Source organism: Lissotriton helveticus, chromosome 2_1, assembly GCF_964261635.1.
Source record: "Lissotriton helveticus chromosome 2_1, aLisHel1.1, whole genome shotgun sequence".
NCBI classification, from domain to species: domain Eukaryota; kingdom Metazoa; phylum Chordata; class Amphibia; order Caudata; family Salamandridae; genus Lissotriton; species Lissotriton helveticus.
Window position 1 is genome coordinate 1,775,663,475 of NC_136059.1, and position 23,029 is coordinate 1,775,686,503.

Sequence of the window (23,029 nt, forward strand, 5' to 3'; positions counted from 1 at the left end):
CAGCCTTTAGAGCAGCTCAGCTGTCTCTGGATATAGAGCAGCTCTGCTGACCTGCTTCTTAGGCTCTAGAGCAGCTCTGCTGACCTGGTTCTCTGCCTCTACAATGGCTCTGCTGACCTGGTTCTCTGGCTTTAAAGCAGCTCCACTGACCTGGTTTCTCTGGCTTTACAGCAGTTCTGCTGACATGGTTCTATGGCTTTAAAGCAGCTCTGCTGACCTGGTTCTCTGGCTCTACAGCAGCTCTGCTGACCTGGGTCTCTGGCTCTACAACGGCTGTGCTGACCTGTTTCTGTGGCTCTAACGCAGCTCTGCAGACCTTTTCTATGGCTCTAAAGCAGCTCTGTCCACTCCTACAATCATCATGACAGAAGCATGTCCTTATCTAATCACTCTGCTGAAACATAACTGCTTTTAAACTTATCCTGCTGTCAACTACTAGCACTCTAGGAACCCAGTCACTGTCAATGCATTTGCAGAATGACTCAGGCATTGAGAAAAGCAGTGCTACAGTCAAATGTGCACAATGTATGCAGTGCCTTAACCCCTTGCAGTCTACTGAGTAAGTCCTGCAAAAGTCCAGGTAATAGTAATGCTTGTCTGGAATCACACTGTGAGTCTGTGTCCACTCCTACAATCATCCTGACAGAAGTATCTCCTTATATAATCACTCTGCTGAAACATAAGTCCTTATAAACGTATCCTGCTGTCAACTACCACCACTATAAGAACCTATTCACTGTCTATGCACTTGCAGAATGACTCACGCATTGAGACAAGAAGTGGTACAGTCAAATGTGAACAATACATGCGGTCCCTCAACCCCTTGCAGACTACTGAGTCAGTCCTGCAAAAATCCAGGTAATAGCCATGCTTGTCTGGAATCACACTGTGAGTCTGTGTCCACTCCTACAATCATCCCGACAGCAGCATGTTCTTATCCAATCACTCTGCTGAAACATAAGTGCTTATAAACTTATCCTGCTGTCAACTACTAGCACTCTAGGAACCCGGTCACTGTCTATGAGTTTGCAGAATGACTCAGGCATTGAGAAAAGCAGTGGTACAGTCAAATGTGCACAATGTATGTGGTGCCTTAACCCCTTGCAGACTACTGAGTAAGTCCTGCAAAAGTCCAGGTAATAGTCATGCTTGTCTGGAATCACACTGTGAGTCTGTGTCTAGTCCTACAATCATCCTGACAGAAGTATCTCCTTATATAATCACTCTGCTGAAACATAACTCCTTATAAGCGTATCCTGCTGTCAACTACTAGCACTCTAGGAACCTATTCACTGTCTATGCACTTGCAGAATGGCTCAGGCTTTGAGACAAGCAGTGGTACAGTCAAATGTGCACAATATATGCAGTCCCTTAACCCCTTGCAGACTGCTGAGTCACTCCTGCAAAAGTCCAGGTAATAGTCATGCTTGTCTGGAATCACACTGTGAGTCTGTGTCCACTCCTACACTCATCCTGACAGAAGTATCTTCTTATATAATCACTCTGCTGAAACATAAGTCCTTATAAATGTATCCTGCTGTTATCTAATAGCACTCTAGGAACCTATTCACTCTCCATGCACTTGCAGAATGACTCAGGCTTTGAGACAAGCAGTGGTACAGTCAAATGTGCACAATATATGCGGTCCCTTAACCCCTTGCTGACTGCTGAGTCAGTCCTGCAAAAGTCCAGGTAATAGTCTTGCTTATCTGGACTCACACTGTGAGTCTGTGTCCACTCCTTCAATCAACCTGACAGAAGGATGTCCTTATCTAATAACTCTGCTGAAACATAAGTGCTTATAAACATATCCTGTTGTCACCTACTAGCACTCTAGGAACCCAGTCACTGTCTATGTACTTGCAGAATGACTCAGGCATTGCGACAATACCTAAGCACTTATAAATTAACTGAGCACTCTGTTTGCACCACTGTAATCATTCTAGTTATTAGTGATGTTCGTATAGAATGACCTAGGCACCAACACAAGTACACGTACTATATTCTGTGCACAATCCCTACAAACCTCCAAGCAGATACATACTATTGGTACACTCCACTAAATACTGAAGTAGTACTCGGGCAGCCTAGGATACCTCCTGTCGGTCTCATGCAGTTCGTCAATCAGCCATGCAGCACTATGTTCTTATTGTATAACTCTACCAATACATAAGCACTTATGGGGCAGATTTACAAGCCCCCTGCACCGCCAGTACGCCACTTTTTGTAACGTAGTGATGGCGCTGGGGACTCCTCCATATGTACACAGAGAGAAAAGCCACCCTGCGTGGCTTTTCCTCTCCTTGAAAATATGACCCATTCAAATGCAGCTCTTTGCGTTGAAGGGGCGTTCCATGGGTGTTGCTGTGTCTGTTCCCACACAACACCCATGGAATAACACATCTCAAGACTTACGAGAAAGTGTAAATCTGTAGATATATGTGAATGGTGTGCGACCCTAGAGGGGGTGTAGCGAGGCACAACAAGGAGAAATGTTGTCATTTCTCCTCGTTTTTCCATCTTTCAATGCATGCTGCATTCCACAGCACACATTGAAGGAGGAAAATGCCTTTAGTGATTGTTTTTGTGCAGGAAGTAGTCCCTTCCTGCACAAAAACAATCTCCCCATGGCACAGATATCCTTGCACCATGGTGCAAGGGTGCCTGCGTCACTGCATGGCTGCAGTTTGTGTGCTAGTGCAGAGGGAACATAGAAATGCAACATATTCATGTAAATATGTGACATCCCTCTGCTTCAGAAGTGCCGCAGTGCTGTGCAGTTAAATGGCTTGCAGTGTCACGCTGCAGCAATTCCTCATAGATCTGCCCCTATAAATTCACCATACAGTACTAATGCATTCTTTCAGTCAATCATGCTCTACACATACATTCAACCAAACATTCAGACATTGCCATGCAATTATAGTTCTTTTTTTAAACCAGATAAGGTAGTTCTGAACTTTGCTTTTCTTCTGTTTTTTGTTTTATTTTTTTGTTTGTAGTTTTTTAACAATTTTGTACTTTTTTTGGTGTTTTTTAAAAATTTAACAAAAATGGAACTAAGTAAACAGTCAGCTTTTAGAATTCAACATCATTGCAAAAACAAAAAAATAAAAAATATTTGCATTTGTGGTTCCGTTGAGCCACACAAATAACTTCCAATGACTGTTCACCATAACAGATGAGGGTTTTGCACTTAGTGCAGTGCTGCTGCAGAAAAGAAAATTCTGGGCAAATGTCTACTGGTGGTGCTGAAGTGGACGCTCTGGAGGTGCTAGCAATGCCTGGTGGTGGATTTTTTGCTGCACGCCTCATTTTCTTCTTGTGCCAGATTCTTTGGGTGAATGGCCCGCAGATTTTTATACATACTCGCTGTTCCACAGGAGTATTTCTTCACAGCCTCGTGACAGGACCCTGTCATACAGCAAGCATGTGACTTTTCTTGCGTTGACCTTTTTTCCCCCGGCAGGAAAGTTGAAAAATATCCATACCACTGATTCAGGCCTCTGCTTTGGTGGATCTTCCTCCAAGATATCTTCATCTGAAGAATGTTGAGGAGCTTGCGAACCAGATGCCATTTCTCCAATGCAATTTTTAAAAACACCCCAAAAATTCCAAAACCAGCTCTGGAAGAAGTAGAGAAGTCTCTCATCAACTGCTCCAAACAGAATAATTAAAATGGGTGGGGTCCTTCAATAGTAACAGTGAGAAATGTTATGAACCAATCAACTCTTTTTTTTAGGTTACATGGAATGAATGTGCTCATGAAGTGCGCACCCGATGCGACTTCGCGAAAATATATTTAAAAATAATATACATTTATTACAAGTAGAAATATATTATTTTTATGAATACCTTAGATAATCTTTTGCCCTAATATGTACATTAAAAACACATACATATATTTTTGGAGCATAAAAATTTTCACAGGAGTCGTGCACCCAGCACGTATATGACATCACTTGGGGCCCACCACCAGGCAAGCGTCGCGTACCATAATACACATGTGTCGCGAATGCATGGACGCAGGTGTCACGGACCGGTCGCATAATGGTCGTGCACACCACGTAACATTGTACTTATGTGATGTAACTGAAAAAAAACACGCACTCATCGCTCACCATACGCGGATCCTTCATGACTTTTCCAATATGGCAGCTAGAATACGCGGACCCGCTGCTGTAGGTATGCTTTGGGTGCGCAACACCCCCAAAAATTTTGAAGAAAAAGAAAATGATAAAAAAGATATTGAAATACAAATTTTTTAAAAAATATTTAAGTTTGAAATGTATTTTAATTTTTGTGGAAATTTTCTGAAAAATATGTAATGTTGTTTAATAAATAAACTATTTATAAATAAACAGTTAAAAAACTGTAGAAATTCAGTACAAAATATAGTTATAACTACTATTTCAATTAAAAATTAGCGTTTAAAAAACCTTTGAAAGTCACTGAAAAAATCATAGGTTTCAGAGACATTATAGTTAGAAATTAGCATTTCAAAAACCTTTGAAATTCACTGAAAAAAACATAATTTTCAGAGACATTATAGTTAGGAATTAGCATTTAAAAAACTTTTGAAATTCACTGAAAAAACCATAGGTTTCATGTGTGTTATAGTTAGCTGGACATTTCACTCAAACAAAACGATAGAAATTCCTCTGTTATAGTTAGTTGTGCTAACTATAACTCGCACACCCGCAATGCACTGCTGATGATGTCACAAATTACATCATTCATGACATGGTAAGTGACATCACTGATGACATCTCAAATGACATCACTGATGACATCATCCACGTGACAATCTTATACACCTCATCATACACTAGCATAACCTTTGATCACTCACTGTAAAATACAGAGTACAATATTTGAAAGCATTGACACACACATACCGGTTACTACATACACACTCACTGATTTCTAAGTCTACACACACAACTGTCCATTCACCCACAGAATCACTAATACATGCAGTCACTGATTAATGGTAACACTATCAAATGTCCTCATACACCTATATAGACATTGACATCTCAGCAGTCATCCTAGTCAGTTATGCAGTGATGCTACTCACTCATGAAAAAAATCAATCACACTTACATTTACTCACCTACACAGTGATACACACAATACCTGATTTATACATACACATAGTAAATCATAGTTAGTATGTTAAAAAAATCCCTATTACAATTATACACTCATTCATACAGTTACTCTTACAATCACTAACTCTTATGTATACTTATTTATATACACCAACTCTCATATACAATGCCTTTTATTTTTCTACTTTATTGGAGATGTACCACTGACACCTATATTCACTTACCAACACACAAATAAACACACTCAGACACCCAAACAACTGTTTCTATAAACACTCCTAAACCCATATGCCTAGACAATCAACCACTCACACATCTATGCATAGAGTTACAACTCCCCACCCAACCACAGATGCACTTAGTCTCCCTTACAAATACTCAGCCAACTAATCAATAACTAATATAGACACTCATGTAGTTAGTGACCAATTGATGCAGCAGGTCATACAACAACAGAGACAGTGATGCACACATTCACATAGTTTGGTTACTAACCCATATATTTAGTGAGACACATTTAATTACTCACTTAAACAAACAGTCAGACAGCTACTAAATCCTCCATCCAGACAGTTATATACCCACACAATATTCAATACAGATTGGTATATATATATATATAACAGATATTTAAATTTCAAACAAAACCACATTCACTGGATGATGTCATCAGTGATGTCATTTGAGATGTCATCAGTGATGTCATCAGTGATGTCACTGACCATGTCATGAATGATGTAATATGTGAAATCATCAGCAATGCATTGCCGGCACGCGAGTTATAGTTAGCAAAACTAACTGTAATGGACAAACTTCTATGGTTTTGTACTAGTGAAATATCCAGCTAAATATAACACTCTTGAAACCTATGTTTTTTCAGTGAATATATATACACACACACACACACACACATATATATATATATTTATTTAGTTTTTTCACAGAAAAAAAACACAGGTTTCAGGGACTTTATAGTTAGTTGGACATTCCACTCATGCAAAACCAGAGACATTCTGCTGTTATAGTTAGTTGAGCTACCTATAACTCGTGCCCCCGCTATGCACTGCTGATGATGTCACATAGTACATCACTCATGACATGGTCAATCTTTTGTTAATTTTACATTTTAAAACATCTTATGTGTCACAACAATGGTTTTAATTAAATGAACAATAACATTCCTTCACTGATAACAAAAAAGGAATTGAAGACAGCAAATATGTTTGTGAATGTGGGTATGTGTATAAACGGAAAATGAAGCTCAAATTAAAAATATAATTCTAAATCTTAATGCAGGAATGTGCCCCTTACGGTACATAAACAATCCTGCATGCGACAGAGGCACCTTTGCACACTCGGGCATGGGTGCCTGTGTTGTTGCAAGGCTGGCAAAAAGGGCACCAGCACAGGGGGGAAGGAGGAATGCACCATATTGACTTAAATAGCCTGGGCATCCTGCGTGTAGGAAATAGGACCATTCCGGTCCTCCTATATGCTGACGATGCCCTGCTATTATGACGAACCCCCATAGGCATTCAGAGACTCCTGGATGCATTTGGGATCTTCATTAATTCCTTGGATCTGGTGGTAAATATCTCTAAATCACATGTCCTGATTATGGGTCAATGAAAGAATAAAGTTAAAACCTTTTTTTGTATTGGGGCTGAGGTGACCTGAGTGACTGTTTTTACATATTTGGGGGTTTTATTCGATGACAGGTGCTCTTGGGTCCCCCAGCTCAAAGCCAAAAAGAATGCAGTAGTGAAATCGTCGCCAGCGCTACTGGGTTTTGCGCATCGATTGGGAGCTAGGCCTTGTGAGGCAATTCTCGCCATTTATAGGTCGAAATGTTTGGCTATCGCCACATATGGTGCTGCTATTTGGGGGTACAAGCAAGTGGAAGGGGTCCAGATGGCTGAAAACAAATTTTTTGGCTGCCTTTTGTCTGTCCCTCATTCAACCCCAACTTTCGCTATCCATCAGGAATTGGGGATGGGATAAGTGTCTGATTTGGTGAGATTGGCTCCCATGGTTTGCTGGATTAAAACCTGGCTCAACCCAGAACTAACGTTGAACCACCAGATTTTAAGGGACTGTGTTGTTTTAGATAAACTGTCCCCCTAGGCACGGAGTTTGTTGCTGATAAAAATCCAGCTATGTTCTTAAATAAATCACTTGGTTGTAGCCATTTCCTTGTGTTCAATTTTATTTCATTGAGTTCCACAAATTTATATATTGAATCCGTCTGATTTCAAATATTCAAACATTGCTTTAAATCCAATGCATTTCGGTGGTTATACCACCTTCATCAGGGATACATCTGTAAATAACAAACGATAATTTTTGAGCATACTAATAATCTTTAAACCTATATTGTTCAAACTGTTAATGAATGTTAATAACACATCTATTTTGACTTTTGATCACCACATGCATATTACGCTCCTGTACTTAGTGCTAGTAACTCTACTGGCTTAAAAACCCTTTTAAACGTCATTTCAGTGTGCTTAACTATCCCCCTGGCAGTATACCAAATGGTAAATCAGTTCGTTTGTTCCTTCCGTTCGTACTCTCTATCTATGCCAACATCCTTCGTTGTAAAATAATGTCCCGTAATTGGTGTGCATACTGCGTATTAAATTCTGTGCATCTTATCTATCTTCTAACCTTTGCGGGCTGTTAAGTAACGTTTTTACCTGAAACGAGTTTCACTCGCGTTTCTTCACTGCCGCTGCGTTTACGCGCGTCTGTCTCTTCCGGGTTTAAACCAGGATGTAATGTTATGCGCATGCGCTACGTCACTGGGAACGTGTCGTGAACGCGAGCCACTTTTTTTCTATATGCGCGTTCGTGGTCAACTTTATTGATTGCTACCTTAACTAACACAGGTTTCATGCTTAGAATGTCGTGCCTGCATGATTTCTGCGCTCACTAAATGACTGTGCTAATGTGTTAAACCTCATGACGCTACTTGGTAGGCCTATGGTTATAAGGGCCATGTACTGCCCATTAGTACTAAGAATTACATTTCGGCATGTTCAAACAAATACACACATTTTTACACGCCGCTTATACATAACGTTGCTATAAATAACACAAAAACTCAGTTCTGTCATTTAACCCATTTGGTTTAAGGCTGTTCAAATGGAAAATCCAATGATTCTCTCGCTTCAATAGGTTTTGTTTGTTGGTGAATCCTTCTTTTTTGTCGACCTGCTCTAAGATACATGCTCTTAGTTGGCTTATGTGATGTTTCTTCTCCAAAAAATGTGTCGCCACTGTGGATTTTAAGGAACCTGTACGTATGTTGCTTTTATGTTCAGTTAATCTTGTTTTGAATTTCCTTTCTGTGTGTCCCACATACACGCTGCCACACGGGCACTTTAACATATAGACCACATTGGTCGTATCACATGTTGCGTTGACTTTGAGATATATCTTGTTGCCTTTCATAGGATGAGTAATTTCATTACCCTTCATCACATTGTGGCAGTTGCTACAGTTTAGGCATGGAATGGTACCTCGAAAATTCTTTTCCTCCTTAGATTCATTTGGTGTTTTAAGGAAATCAGAAATGTTTTTGGCTCTCGTGTACGCGAACATTGGTTCTTTGGAAAATATTCCTTTAAAATCCGGTTCTAATGTCAGCATTGACCAATGTCTTTTGATGATAGCTTTAAACTGTTGGCTTACATTTGAGTATTTGCTGACGCATGTAAGTCGTTGTTCATCCTTTCTTATCTGGCCTGTCAGTAGTTCTTCTCTGGTTTTTGACATCGTTCTTTGTAGATCTTGTTGCGTTATTTTTTCCGGATAACCCCTATCCAAAAATCTTTTGTTCATGGTGGATAGTTGTGTTTTTAGTTGTTCTTCTTCTGAGACCACTCTCTTCACCCTGAGGAATTGTGAGTAAGGTAAATGTCTCTTTAGAGCTGGGGGATGATGGCTGTCAAACCTGAGTAAATTATTTCTGTCCGTTTCCTTCCGGTAGAGGTTTGTGGTGAGTAGACCTTCTCTTCGAGTGATTTCTACATCCAGATATTGTATGCTGGTTTCGTTTATTTTCCATGTGAATTTTATTCTTTCTTCTTTAGTGTCCAATATTTTTATTTGTCGTTCTAGACTCTCGTTTGTGTCCTTCCATACTACAAATATGTCAACTATAAAACGCACATACAGGTTAGTTTGTTCCTTCCATGTCTCGTTTTTGTGCACGTGCTCTTCTTCGAATGCTGCCATGTAGAGGTTGGCATATGCCGGTGCGGCACAGTTGCCCATCGAGGTTCCACTTTTCTGAATAAACCATCTCTTATCATACTGGAAGTAGCTATGCATCAAAGTAAACTCCATAAGTTCCATTAAGAAGACTTGTAGTTCCTGAGGATAATCACTGTGAACCAAAGCTCTTTCTACAGCTTCTAGGCCTTGTTGGTGAGGGATGGACGTATAGAGGGCTTTAACGTCTATGGTTGCCATGGTTAGATCACCTTCGCATTTCATAGTTTTCAGTTTCCCCAAAAAGTCTGTTGTATCCTTTATGTACGAAGGAGTTTTCAATACAAGGGGTTGGAGGTGCCTGTCCAGATACTTTCCAATGGGTTCGTGTAAACTTCGTTTAGTGGACACGATTGGTCGACATGGTGGTTTTACAGGATCCTTATGGACTTTTGGAACCATGTATAAGCTTGGGCTGTTTGGATTAACCTGAGTCAAAAAATTCTTTGTACGTTCGTTGATCACTCCATTTACTAGTGCATTATGCAAAATAGTATGTAGTATCCTCTTTATGTCTTCTGTTGGGTCAAAATCAATTTCCATATAGGTCTGTTCATCTGATAAATGTTCCTCTACCACTTGTTGGTAGTATGTTTTGTTCAGGATGACTAATGCACCCCCTTTGTCCGCTTTTTGACAAATTATATTTGTGTTGTTCGATACTGATGTTAATGTGCCAAATTCCTTTTTGGACATATTCATCCTTTTACTTCTTTTTTTGGTGTTCGGTTTGCTTACATCCTTTTTACACAATTGTTCGAAAAGATCTATAGTCTTGTGGCTTATTGGAGCCATATATGTGCTACAGGTTTTTAAGCCCCTTAGTTCATCGGGTTCTTGAGGTTTAGTTTCCGTGACGATGTTCTCAAAAAAATGTCTCAATCTCATTTTTCGGGTTAACTTAAACAGGCTAACTTCCAATTCTAATTGGTTGGTGTGGGCCGTTGGAACGAATGACAATCCTTTCTGTAAGGTTTCGATTTGTTGTTGATTTAATAGGTAATCTGAAATGTTCAGCACCAAGTTGTTGTCATTTAGTGATGTTTCTTCATTTTTTTTGTGGTATTCCTGGTTTGGGGTTGACCCTTTTCTTTTTCTTTTACCGTGTCCCCTCCGGGGTCTCCGTTGTCTTCTGGGCCTCTCTCAGTAAAAGGCCTTGTTGTAGATGTACTTGCTGTATCCTGGCGACTAGGGTCTTTTTGTAAATTTGATCTTTCTGTTGCCGTTCTTTCACTATCCGTAGAGGAAGTGTCTGTTTGTGACGTATAAACCTTTGTTTGTCTTTTGACAACACCAAAAAAAGAAGTAAAAGGATGAATATGTCCAAAAAGGAATTTGGCACATTAACATCAGTATCGAACAACACAAATATAATTTGTCAAAAAGCGGACAAAGGGGGTGCATTAGTCATCCTGAACAAAACATACTACCAACAAGTGGTAGAGGAACATTTATCAGATGAACAGACCTATATGGAAATTGATTTTGACCCAACAGAAGACATAAAGAGGATACTACATACTATTTTGCATAATGCACTAGTAAAAGGAGTGATCAACGAACGTACAAAGAATTTTTTGACTCAGGTTAATCCAAACAGCCCAAGCTTATACATGGTTCCAAAAGTCCATAAGGATCCTGTAAAACCACCATGTCGACCAATCGTGTTCACTATACGAAGTTTACACGAACCCATTGGAAAGTATCTGGACAGGCACCTCCAACCCCTTGTATTGAAAACTCCTTCGTACATAAAGGATACAACAGACTTTTTGGGGAAACTGAAAACTATGAAATGCGAAGGTGATCTAACCATGGCAACCATAGACGTTAAAGCCCTCTATACGTCCATCCCTCACCAACAAGGCCTAGAAGCTGTAGAAAGAGCTTTGGTTCACAGTGATTATCCTCAGGAACTACAAGTCTTCTTAATGGAACTTATGGAGTTTACTTTGATGCATAGCTCCTTCCAGTATGATAAGAGATGGTTTATTCAGAAAAGTGGAACCTCGATGGGCAACTGTGCCGCACCGGCATATGCCAACCTCTACATGGCAGCATTCGAAGAAGAGCACGTGCACAAAAACGAGACATGGAAGGAACAAACTAACCTGTATGTGCGTTTTATAGATGACATATTTGTAGTATGGAAGGACAAAAACGAGAGTCTAGAACGACAAATAAAAATATTGGACACTAAAGAAGAAAGAATAAAATTCACATGGAAAATAAATGAAACCAGCATACAATATCTGGATGTAGAAATCACTCGAAGAGAAGGTCTACTCACCACAAACCTCTACCGGAAGGAAACGGACAGAAATAATTTACTCAGGTTTGACAGCCATCATCCCCCAGCTCTAAAGAGACATTTACCTTACTCACAATTCCTCAGGGTGAAGAGAGTGGTCTCAGAAGAAGAACAACTAAAAACACAACTATCCACCATGAACAAAAGATTTTTGGATAGGGGTTATCCGGAAAAAATAACGCAACAAGCTCTACAAAGAACGATGTCAAAAACCAGAGAAGAACTACTGACAGGCCAGATAAGAAAGGATGAACAACGACTTACATGCGTAAGCAAATACTCAAATGTAAGCCAACAGTTTAAAGCTATCATCAAAAGACATTGGTCAATGCTGACATTAGAACCGGATTTTAAAGGAATATTTTCCAAAGAACCAATGTTCGCGTACACGAGAGCCAAAAACATTTCTGATTTCCTTAAAACACCAAATGAACCTAAGGAGGAAAAGAATTTTCTAGGTACCATTCCATGCCTAAACTGTAGCAACTGCCACAATGTGATGAAGGGTAATGAAATTACTCATCCTATGAAAGGCAACAAGATATATCTCAAAGTCAACGCAACATGTGATTCGACCAATGTGGTCTATATGTTAAAGTGCCCGTGTGGCAGCGTGTATGTGGGACACACAGAAAGGAAATTCAAAACAAGATTAACTGAACATAAAAGCAACATACGTACAGGTTCCTTAAAATCCACAGTGGCGACACATTTTTTTAAGAAGAAACATCACATAAGCCAACTAAGAGCATGTATCTTAGAGCAGGTCGACAAAAAAGAAGGATTCACCAAAAAACAAAACCTATTGAAGCGAGAGAATCATTGGATTTTCCATTTGAACAGCCTTAAACCAAATGGGTTAAATGACAGAACTGAGTTTTTGGGTTATTTATAGCAACGTTATGTATAAGCGGCGTGTAAAAATGTGTGTATTTGTTTAAACATGCCGAAATGTAATTCTTAGTACTAATGGGCAGTACATGGCCCTTATAACCATAGGCCTACCATGTAGCGTCATGAGGTTTAACACACTAGCACAGTCGTTTAGTGAGCGCAGAAATCATGCAGGCACGACATTCTAAGCATGAAACCTGTGTTAGTTAAGGTAGCAATCAATAAAGTTGACCACGAACGCGCATATAGAAAAAAAGTGGCTCGCGTTCACGACACGTTCCCAGTGACGTAGCGCATGCGCATAACATTACATCCTGGTTTAAACCCGGAAGAGACAGACGCGCGTAAACGCAGCGGCAGTGAAGAAACGCGAGTGAAACTCGTTTCAGGTAAGAACGTTACTTAACAGCCCGCATAGGTTAGAAGATAGATAAGATGCACAGAGGGGGGCGCCCACTGAATTTAATACGCAGTATGCACACCAATTACGGGACATTATTTTACAACGAAGGATGTTGGCATAGATAGAGAGTACGAACGGAAGGAACAAACAAACTGATTTACCATTTGGTATACTGCCAGGGGGATAGTTAAGCACACTGAAATGACGTTTAAAAGGGTTTTTAAGCCAGTAGAGTTACTAGCACTAAGTACAGGAGCGTAATATGCATGTGGTGATCAAAAGTCAAAATAGATGTGTTATTAACATTCATTAACAGTTTGAACAATATAGGTTTAAAGATTATTTGTATGCTCAAAAATTATCGTTTGTTATTTACAGATGTATCCCTGATGAAGGTGGTATAACCACCGAAATGCATTGGATTTAAAGCAATGTTTGAATATTTGAAATCAGACGGATTCAATATATAAATTTGTGGAACTCAATGAAATAAAATTGAACACAAGGAAATGGCTACAACCAAGTGATTTATTTAAGAACATAGCTGGATTTTTATCAGCAACAAACTCAGTGCCTACGGGGACAGTTGTATATGACTATATGACTGCTACTATGAATCATTGACTACACTTCAGGCGGGAAGTGATACCCTGGCAGCACGGCTAAGACAATTAAATTAGTTGAACCAAAAGAGGCGGTGCACGTCCTTAGACTTCAAGTATTTTGTTTTAGATAAAGCCAGTAGTATCCAGTGGTTGTCGTACATCAAGGGTGTTCATTAAACTAGGGCATCCTGATATTTATAATGTCCCAGTAGGGATCAAGAAAACTGATCTAAAATGGGTGAAATCGCAGTTTTTGAATATACCAAGGCTGGAACAAGAGGATCAGGAGATAAAAGAACCTCTGGTCAGGGCTCATTATCTAATAATTTCATCGCCATCAATAGAGCCCTATCTAGGAATTGTGACAAAGCCCTTCCATCGTTGGCTTCTGACCAGGTTCCGCTTTGACCTAATCCACTTTTCTCTGGGTAACTTACCTGCTTGGTGCAAACCAGAAGACATAGCCCCTTCTAACAGTGACAGCTTTTCAATTCAGGACACCATGCACTTTATAATGTTTTGTGATTTTTACACTGATATTAGGAAGAGGTTTTTAATTCCGCTTCTGAGAGGAAAGGGTTTTTTAAAGGTCAGACCAGCCCTAATGTACCTTCAACTATTAGATAACACCTGGAATATTTTTAATATTGCCAGTTTTCTTGTTGCTGCTGTCTGCCTTAGGAGAAAAAGATTCCCTATGATGATTGAACTAAGAATTTTTCTGAATTTAATTATCCTGTAACTGTTTTTATCTGATATAATATTTTAGCTTTAATTATTTATATTTCGTGTGTAGAAATTGTTTACATTTATGTGTCGCCCATTTGTATTGGAAAGAGTTCATGACCGTTTTGTGTCTTGTGTGTTGTATTGTACTTTTATGATTTTAATTAATCGAATAAAGTGGTTTGACTGACTTAAATACAGCACATGCATGCCCTTTTCCTGTCATGCATACAATTTAATATTTTTTTAAAGATGCAATCACAGATGTTCCTTGCACTAACTCAGTCCTCAATCCGGTACTATTGTATTGCAGATGTTACTGTGCTCTTTATCGTACCCCAAACACCCTGTGTTCTTTAGTTTGACCTTTTTCTGATTTTATGTCAAATATGGACCGGTCAACCAATTGTACTAAATCACACACCATGGCTTGTGGCTTGAATTATTACTTGTTATGAGTCTTTTGCATTAATGGGAACAGACTAGAGAGTGAAGTCAGCTTTCTTTATCTAGGCCTTACATTTGAATCTAATAGTTCTTGGATGGCAAATATTAGGTGTAGGAATGACAAGTTTACACAAACACTATGTTCAATTTTTAACATTTGTCAGGTAGTAAACTGACTCCCCCAGTGGCATTACAAAACTTACTGGGGCTCCCCTGCAGAGTGCATGCAGTCCCCCATGCCATGGACCCAATCCAGAGCTCTCGCCCAGGGACCTGCCACTGTCAGAGGGGCCCCCATAGCTCGGGCCCCTCACATCATGAGGGCATAGGTGGTTTTGCTACTCCACTGATTCTCCCTCTTTTGATAATATATAAGAAACACTGTGTTCCACTGACAGGCATGGGAGCAGATTGTCAAACATTGCAAGTTGAGGAAAATAGATTTTGTAGGTGCTTTCTTTCCCTTCCTCACTGTACATCTCATTATTTTGTCATGCAGAACTCACTTTGCTATATTTGGAGGATTAAATAAAGTTAAGACCCCTTCTCTTATAGCTTTTCTTATGGAATAACTCACAGGCTACTTTTAGTAAATTCGTAATTGTTGATTGCCTGCGGTGTAAGCGCAGCATTAATATTCCCTGGTTGAATTCTGTTAAAAAGAATTTTGTTGACCTAGGTCAATCATCATTACTTGATAATCGCACAATAATTGTAAAAGCAGAAATCCCTGACTAAGCATTTGTTTTTGGATAGACGTTGTAATCAGAGGGAATGCTTGAATTAAGAAAGGCCTTGGTTCAAAGCTATGTTATCCTAAAGACCTGATTATGAGTTCAGCGTTCTGACTGCCCAAACTCCGCGTCCACGGGTGCCAGTAGACTACAGCGCTGGTGGTTTTCAGAGCACCGCATTATGAGTTTACGACGGTACCGGTGGTGTGACTGTGGAGACCTTGCATCAGTGGTGATTAGTTTTCCATATATATCGATGTCTGTGTAAACATTTTGACTACATATGTGTTGAATGAACACATATGCATGATACATGTGGAAAAATACCATCCAACCATTGCTGGAGTCTGGCTCACATGTGGGAGGTCCAGGCAATGGGTATATGGCACAAAAAGGACTCACCTGTATATCGCCGAAAGCAGGGTTGTAATCCTTGGGGTGATGAAACTGCTGTGAAGGCAGGATCTGAGGAAAGGGATCCACATATAAATCTGATGTGAGAACAGGAAAGGAGTGAGTACGCACCACAAATCCTTCATTTTTTCTGCCAACTTGAAGCTGCTCGTCAGAAAGCCAACTCGTAATACCAACGGTGGTTAAACTCCTGTGTACCAGTATATGGCAGCTGCTATTTTCTGAACCTCATCTCTATCTCTGCTGCACTTTACATTATTTTGCAAGTATTTTGTTTTCACAGATCAAGATTTTCATTACCTTTGCTTAGGAACCATAATTCCAAGCAATGTAGGGTTGCTCTCTGTTTTTTTAGAACTTCTACCTCATTCAGATGTATATTATAGTTTCAGACTTTTCTTACTATCTGCAGTGTCTTCTTGTATGGAAAGGCTGCTTTTAAAGATTGTGTTTTTCTTTTGATGCATAAGTGTATCTTTCACCGTATGAACTTTTGTATGAAACGTTTATGATTGTCTCGGACAATCTAATAAAGGGGAAACATCCTTTACAACGCAACTTTTACCACGCAGTGCCTTTACGACGCAACTTTTACAACGCAAACCATTACAACGCATTGCGCTGGGGGGCGCTCTAGGATAGGGAATAGGTTTAATGTACTATCCAACACCTTCCCTACTATCCACGGGGACTGGAGTTGGAATAGTAAATTAAACTATTCACTATCCAGTGCCCCAAAGCACTATGCGTTGTAATGGTATGCGTTGTAAAAACCGTGTTGTAAAAGCATGCGATGTAAAAGCATGCGTTGTAATGTCATACATCCCTAATATAGATTTCATGATTATGATGATTATATAGCTAATGCAAAAAAAATGCATATAATGAATACCTGCCTCAAAGATAGATCTTCGAAAAGATACTTTACAAAAATACTTTAAATAAGATGAACAGTGTATTAGGCGAGAAACACCACAGATAGGTTGCAGCATAAGAGATGCCTGATTTAAAGTTGTGGCATTTTTAGGTGTGTAATAAGCAATTGCGCAAATGGTTTGTTTCTAGTTGTTAAAGTATGTCCTACAATACGTAATATCACAGAAAGGTAGCTGGGCTTCTTCAATGTAATGAACCCCAACTTAAAGACAATGTACCTCTCATTTGGAAGTCAATGATTCGAGTACAAGATAAAACGCATATTATCCAACCTCCTAGCCGCCACTATCAAACAATCAGCATTATAGAAACAAGGTTTCAAATACTGATTCTATATCCTTTTATATTTTAAGAAGAGACCCAATCTTTATTGATATATTGCATTAAAACCTTGTTTTCCATGGTAACACCTATTCAATGGAGATACCAAAGAGCTGTCTGAGTAATGGAAAAATGCTTTACTGCTAATGAGGTTAGTAGGAATTTGGGTTGCTTGTTGAGGGGGGTGAGACACTATTCCAGCAGCATCCACAATTCCTATCAGGGTTATGCCGCAAACAGACCACACATTATGCTGTGCTTACCCCTCTGGTAGTTTGGCACAAAGGAGTCAGGCTTAACTTAGTGCCAATGTATAACTATTTATGCAGTGCTTCCAACATAAATAAAGTGAAAATACAACACAAGAAAAATACCACACCAATAACTAAAATGAAAGTTCACTTTTAAAAAATATTTGAGATCAAATAAAAAAAAATTGAATTTCAAATATTTAAGTGAAAATGGTGGCTAAAGTCACAAAGTGTCAACTGTGGTTATCTGGTTGAGCAAGACCGGGACAAAGTCACAAGTTTAGGCTGACAGTGATAGAGCGCAGGTCGGATACAGGAACCAAGTTAGGTCTGCTGAACAAAGTACCTGAATTCCTGATTGACAAGCATTGTGAAATACCACATGAGGATGTGTTGCACAGCAGGAGTTTCAATGAGTCTATTGACAAGGCTTGTGATGAGCGGTCTTGCAATGCTAGATCCTGTGTCCGAAATGCATTGCACATTGGTGGTTCTGATGAGCAGTGAGCTGTGATGCGAAGTCCTGAGTTGGGGATGCGTTGCACAGCACCATTTCCGATGCGGAGATGCACTGTGCTAGTCGGTTCTGCCCAAAATATCACAGGTGGGCTGGTAGAGCACCTTCAGTCTCACTCCTAAGAGGGCACATCTGGTGAGGTACCACCTGGGGGTTGGGGCAAGACTTACAGCAGAGTCCAGGTGCTGAATTCAAGGTGGTGTGAGCCTTTTCTGGCCCTGAGGCTTTGCTCAGAATTTCAGCCAACTAGACATTGGAGTCACTCTTGTGGTGCTCGGTTCAAGATGAAGGCCCAGTTCTTTTAACTCAGGCAGCAGGGCATCAAGGCAGCAGAGTACCAGGGCAGCAGAGTATCCGTCCTTTTTGCCGCAGAGCAGCACTGCAGTCCTTCTGAGGTCTCAACAGGTCTGAGGTGTAGTGAATATTTTGGTCTGATGGTCCAATATTTATACATGTGCCAGCTATGAAGTAGGAGAAGGTCTCAGAGGTTTTCTCCCTTGGATGTCTATGAAAAGCCCAGCCTCACTGCCCTGGCTCCAGCTTGTCCGAAGGCACAAACGACTAGTGTAACCCCTTTGTGAGTGTGCTGAAACAGAGCCTTTGTGATGGGTAAGTATGGTATGTGGTAGGTGATGGCTCCTCCTGTCTTTGAAGTCATAGATGACCTGTCCTGCCTACACCTATTCATCCTTTGTCTCATGATCTGGGAGCAATATACAAAGGCCAACTGCCAGCTACACCAAGTCATATAATGCAGGATACAGGCTGGGACAAGAAAATAACAACTTTCTAAAAGTGGCATTTACAGAACTGTAACTTAAAATCCAACTTTATCTTTAAAGAGTGTTTTAAATTACAATTCTTTAGACACCAAACTCTGCTCTCCAACTGGAAGTTATCACTTGTTACATGTAATAAGATCAATCTATGTTATCCTATTGGAGAGGTAGACACTCCTGGAGTGAAAAACAATTTAAGGAGGTTTTCACTACCAGGACATGTACAGGTTAAAGGTACATGCCCGACATTTAAATTACACTTTACCCTGCCCTATGGGCCTTTTAAGGCCTACCCATGGTGACTTATATGTATTAAACATGAATAAAAGCTTTGTTTTGGCAGGTCAAAATAACAGTTTAAAACTGCATACACAGTCTGCAATGGCATGCCTGAGACATGTTTTAAAGATATACGTAAGTGGGTCTAACAATAAATGCTGCTAGCCCATTAGTGCGGTAACTGCAAACACAACAATGATGGACAGAATGTGGATCAATGTCACACATTCACCCCAGTCCAAAGATCTGGGCTCAAATCCATCGTTTTTCCACTCCACACCACCCTGGGTTAGACAATGGCGATATGCAAATCAGCGCTGACCCTGTGCCCCATGGGAACAGTCCAGTCCGAACTACAAAAGCCATGTCCTTCCCAGAACGGAAACAAGCATCCGAGGACCGGCCCGGTTTCGAGGTAACACCTCTCTTCAGCCCGGCTAGCTTGATTCCAGTGGTGTGGAGTGCCTGGGACTCACGTCTGAGCATCCCCAGTACACTTAGAGCGGTAACTGCAAACACAACAATGATGGACAGAATGTGGATCAATGTCACACATTCACCCCAGTCCAAAGATCTGGGCCCAAATCCATCGTTTTTCCACTCCACACCATCCTGGGTTAGACAATGGCGATATGCAAATCAGCGCTGACCCTGTGCCCCATGGGAACAGTCCAGTCCGAACTACAAAAGCCATGTCCTTCCCAGAACGGAAACAAGCAGCCCATTAGAGTAGCATTTAATATATAGGCCCAATTAACATATAGTACCACTCTGCTAGGGACTTACAAGTTAATTAAATGTGGCAATTGGGTGTAAACAAAGTGTACCATGTTTAAGAAAGAGAGCTCAAGCACTTTTGCACTGGTTATAAGTGGCAAATATTGCATAGTCCTCAATCCAGCAAAAATTGTTTCAATACACGAGAGAGCAAAGGCAAAATGGTTGCCGAGATGGCCCAGTCCAAAAAGGTTTACAGCTGTTTTCTGCACAATAATTCAATGGTGGTTGTATTTCAAATATGATGTCCTAAATACAGTTTGCAAAAATAAGATCCTACTTCAGTATAGTAGTTATATAATTAACTTCAAAGAAGTAATCTCTTAGTAAACAGTACTTAGATGACACTGCTTATTCTATTACCTTAACTCTTACTGTAAGTACATGTACTATTGATTAGCATACCATCCTATTTACCAACACACCTTAGAAATAAAACATACATCGGCAAACCCACAGGTTGGTTTAGGGTGTGTTCATTGTTGTATTATCTGCATATTGCTGTGTGATATTTGGGTGCACACATGGTGAACAGACCAGCAGGCTTTGGCAGAAAAAAATGGAGGAATACAAAGTCCTCTAAGGGGCACACCGACAGAACATTTGTCAGATAACAAAAGGAACTTTATTATGCAGGCTTTTGAAACCAATGCAGAGGCCTTTAAACAGGGCCCCTTTGCACAAAGTACCTAGTGTAGGGTCGTAAATGGCTGAAGATTAAGAAATCATCAGTAGGTTTTGTTCAGAGGTGGGCTACTGTAATTTTGCACCAGTCATAAATGAGAAATAGTGCAGGAAAGCAGTCTAAGATACAAAGCATTTTTGTAATCAATTTGGGCAAAATATATTGCTTGGAGAACCGTATAATTATATAATTGGATTTCTTGGGAAGAATGGGGCAAAACGTTTCTTAGAACTTTAGGATAATTCAAACAGAAAGCAGAAACATTCATTGGCAGTGACTTAAATGATAATTTGTCATCAAAGCTCACACCCACATTTTTCATCATGTTAGTGGGAAGGAGACAATGATCCACAGCATGTGACTTGCAGCTTGTGTTGTCTGAGTTTAATTTAAAGATAAAGTAAAAAGTTATAGAAATCGCGTGGTAATCTAGCAAACCTTAAATGTTTGCAGAGAATGATCATTGTGGTTTTATTTCATTCAAACATCTATTGGGTCTTTGTGAAACAATAATGCATCTGTACATGGCCTTCATGGAAACATTAGTTCAATCAGTGATAGAAGGTGGCATCTCAAAGATGATTGCAGGTCACCCTCTACAAAGAACAGAGCTACGGTAATGTGCATAAAACATACACACATTCCTAGGACGTTAGACTGTCACACTCTCCCACCACAACTTGTTGAAAATGGAGCCACTCCACAATGCTGATACAGTATATGCTTAGCAGTAAGCAACAGATCGCAAAACAGACAATTTGTAAAAAACGTGCAGCACAGCAGCCATTTTCATGACAATTTAAAACATGAATATATTTCATTGTAGACAGGTGAGGATGGCTGTGAATTTCTGTACCTGGTAGTAAGAAGTGAAAGTAGGGTCTCCCAATGGAGTTCAATTGGTGATTAGTTGTATACAAGAAGAAATAAGTGATAGTTTTTTTTGATAAACACATTTTTATTGAGTTTACATAGAAAGTACACCAGCATTGAATAACAAACCTGTAAGATTCCTGAAATACATAAGGACTCTGTGCATCCCATTGGGCTAGTACTGTGGAAACAGGAGTGTGCAACAAATGAAAAAACCCTATGGGTATCACCCCACCTCCCCCAATCCATTTCCCCCATACTCTGCGGTATTTCTTAGGGCATCCATGAGCCTCATACATAACTTTCTCTTGTGTGGCGCACCAGTCCACCCCAGCCCGTCATCGTCCAACACTCGGGGGCTTGGTGCGTTTCTCTCTTAGCGACCGCCAATGCTATAGTTAGGAATATCTTCTCATTCCGAGTTCCATCTAACCCGTAAGTAATACCCAGGAGTGTGTGCTTCAGTTCTTAGGGCTCCTCCCATTACAAGATTTCAATAAGGTCTACCTCTATTTCCCTCTAGAAGAGCTTGAGATTAAGACAGGGCCACACCATGTGAAGGAAGTCGGCCGGCTCGTGGCCGCACCTAGCACAGGCCGGGTCAGACTGAACCCAGCCTGATGTAGGTGCGCCGGGGTGAGATAGGCTGCATGTAAGTAGTATAGTGGGACCAGGCGCAGCCTTGCGTGTACGGTGACAGTTCTAGGAGCCATAAGGGCATTGTGCCATCCTCTTCCTCTAGGGGTCCAACCCAATCCCCCCACTGAGCCCGCAGTCGACCTAAGGAGGCGGGAGTATTGTTACTCAGTGTGCGATAAATATGTGAGATGCCGCCCTTCCCCAGGTCTCCAAACTTTATTTGAGCTTTGGGAGGACTGTGGTCTGGAGCCGTGTACCCATTGTAAGGTGGGAGCCGAGGGCATGACACAGTTGCAGATGCCTGTGGAATTGTGAGTGATGCAGTGAGAATCTCTTCTGGAGATCTCCAAAGGAACAGCTATGATCCCCCACCCATATGTCGCCCAGCTGCAAAAATGCCTATAAGGTCCCAAGCCCTGAAGCCCTGCAGTTCGTTCACTTCCTTGAGCAAGGTTCCATTCCACAACGAAGTGCACTGAGTCAGCGTATGTGTCCATTTGGTGTGCCGCAGTGCTGCCTGCCAGGCCAGCAACACCGAGCGCGTCACCTCAGGAAGGCACATGGAAATAGGGGCCCCGTACACCATGGATAGAATCTTAGCGAGGTCTAGTTCTCTCAGCTCAAGCCTATAGGCTGGGTCTGACCAGCCCCCGTTGAACCAGTCGTGTATGGAGAGGAGATGGGTCATTCCCAGGCCCCCGTCAAATGAGGGGATCCTACAAGTGTCCAATGCTAGTCGGGATCTACCCTTCCCCCACAAGAACATGGTGGCTATGCAGTCTAGTTTGCGAAACCAAGATTTAGGAAAGCACAAGGGAGTGTTCTGGGGAACATAAAGGAAGCGAGGGAGGACCATCATTTCAAAGAGGGCAACCCTTCCTATAGGGTTCAAGGGCAGCAACTGCCACTTCTGGAGGTCCACCTTGGCAAGCTTCACCAGAGGAGTGACATTGAGGGCCCAGCTCAGCTCGGGAAACAGGGACTCCCAAATCCCCAAATATTTAAAGGATTGGCGGCGCAGGGGTATGTCTGGCTGCCAGTCAAAACAG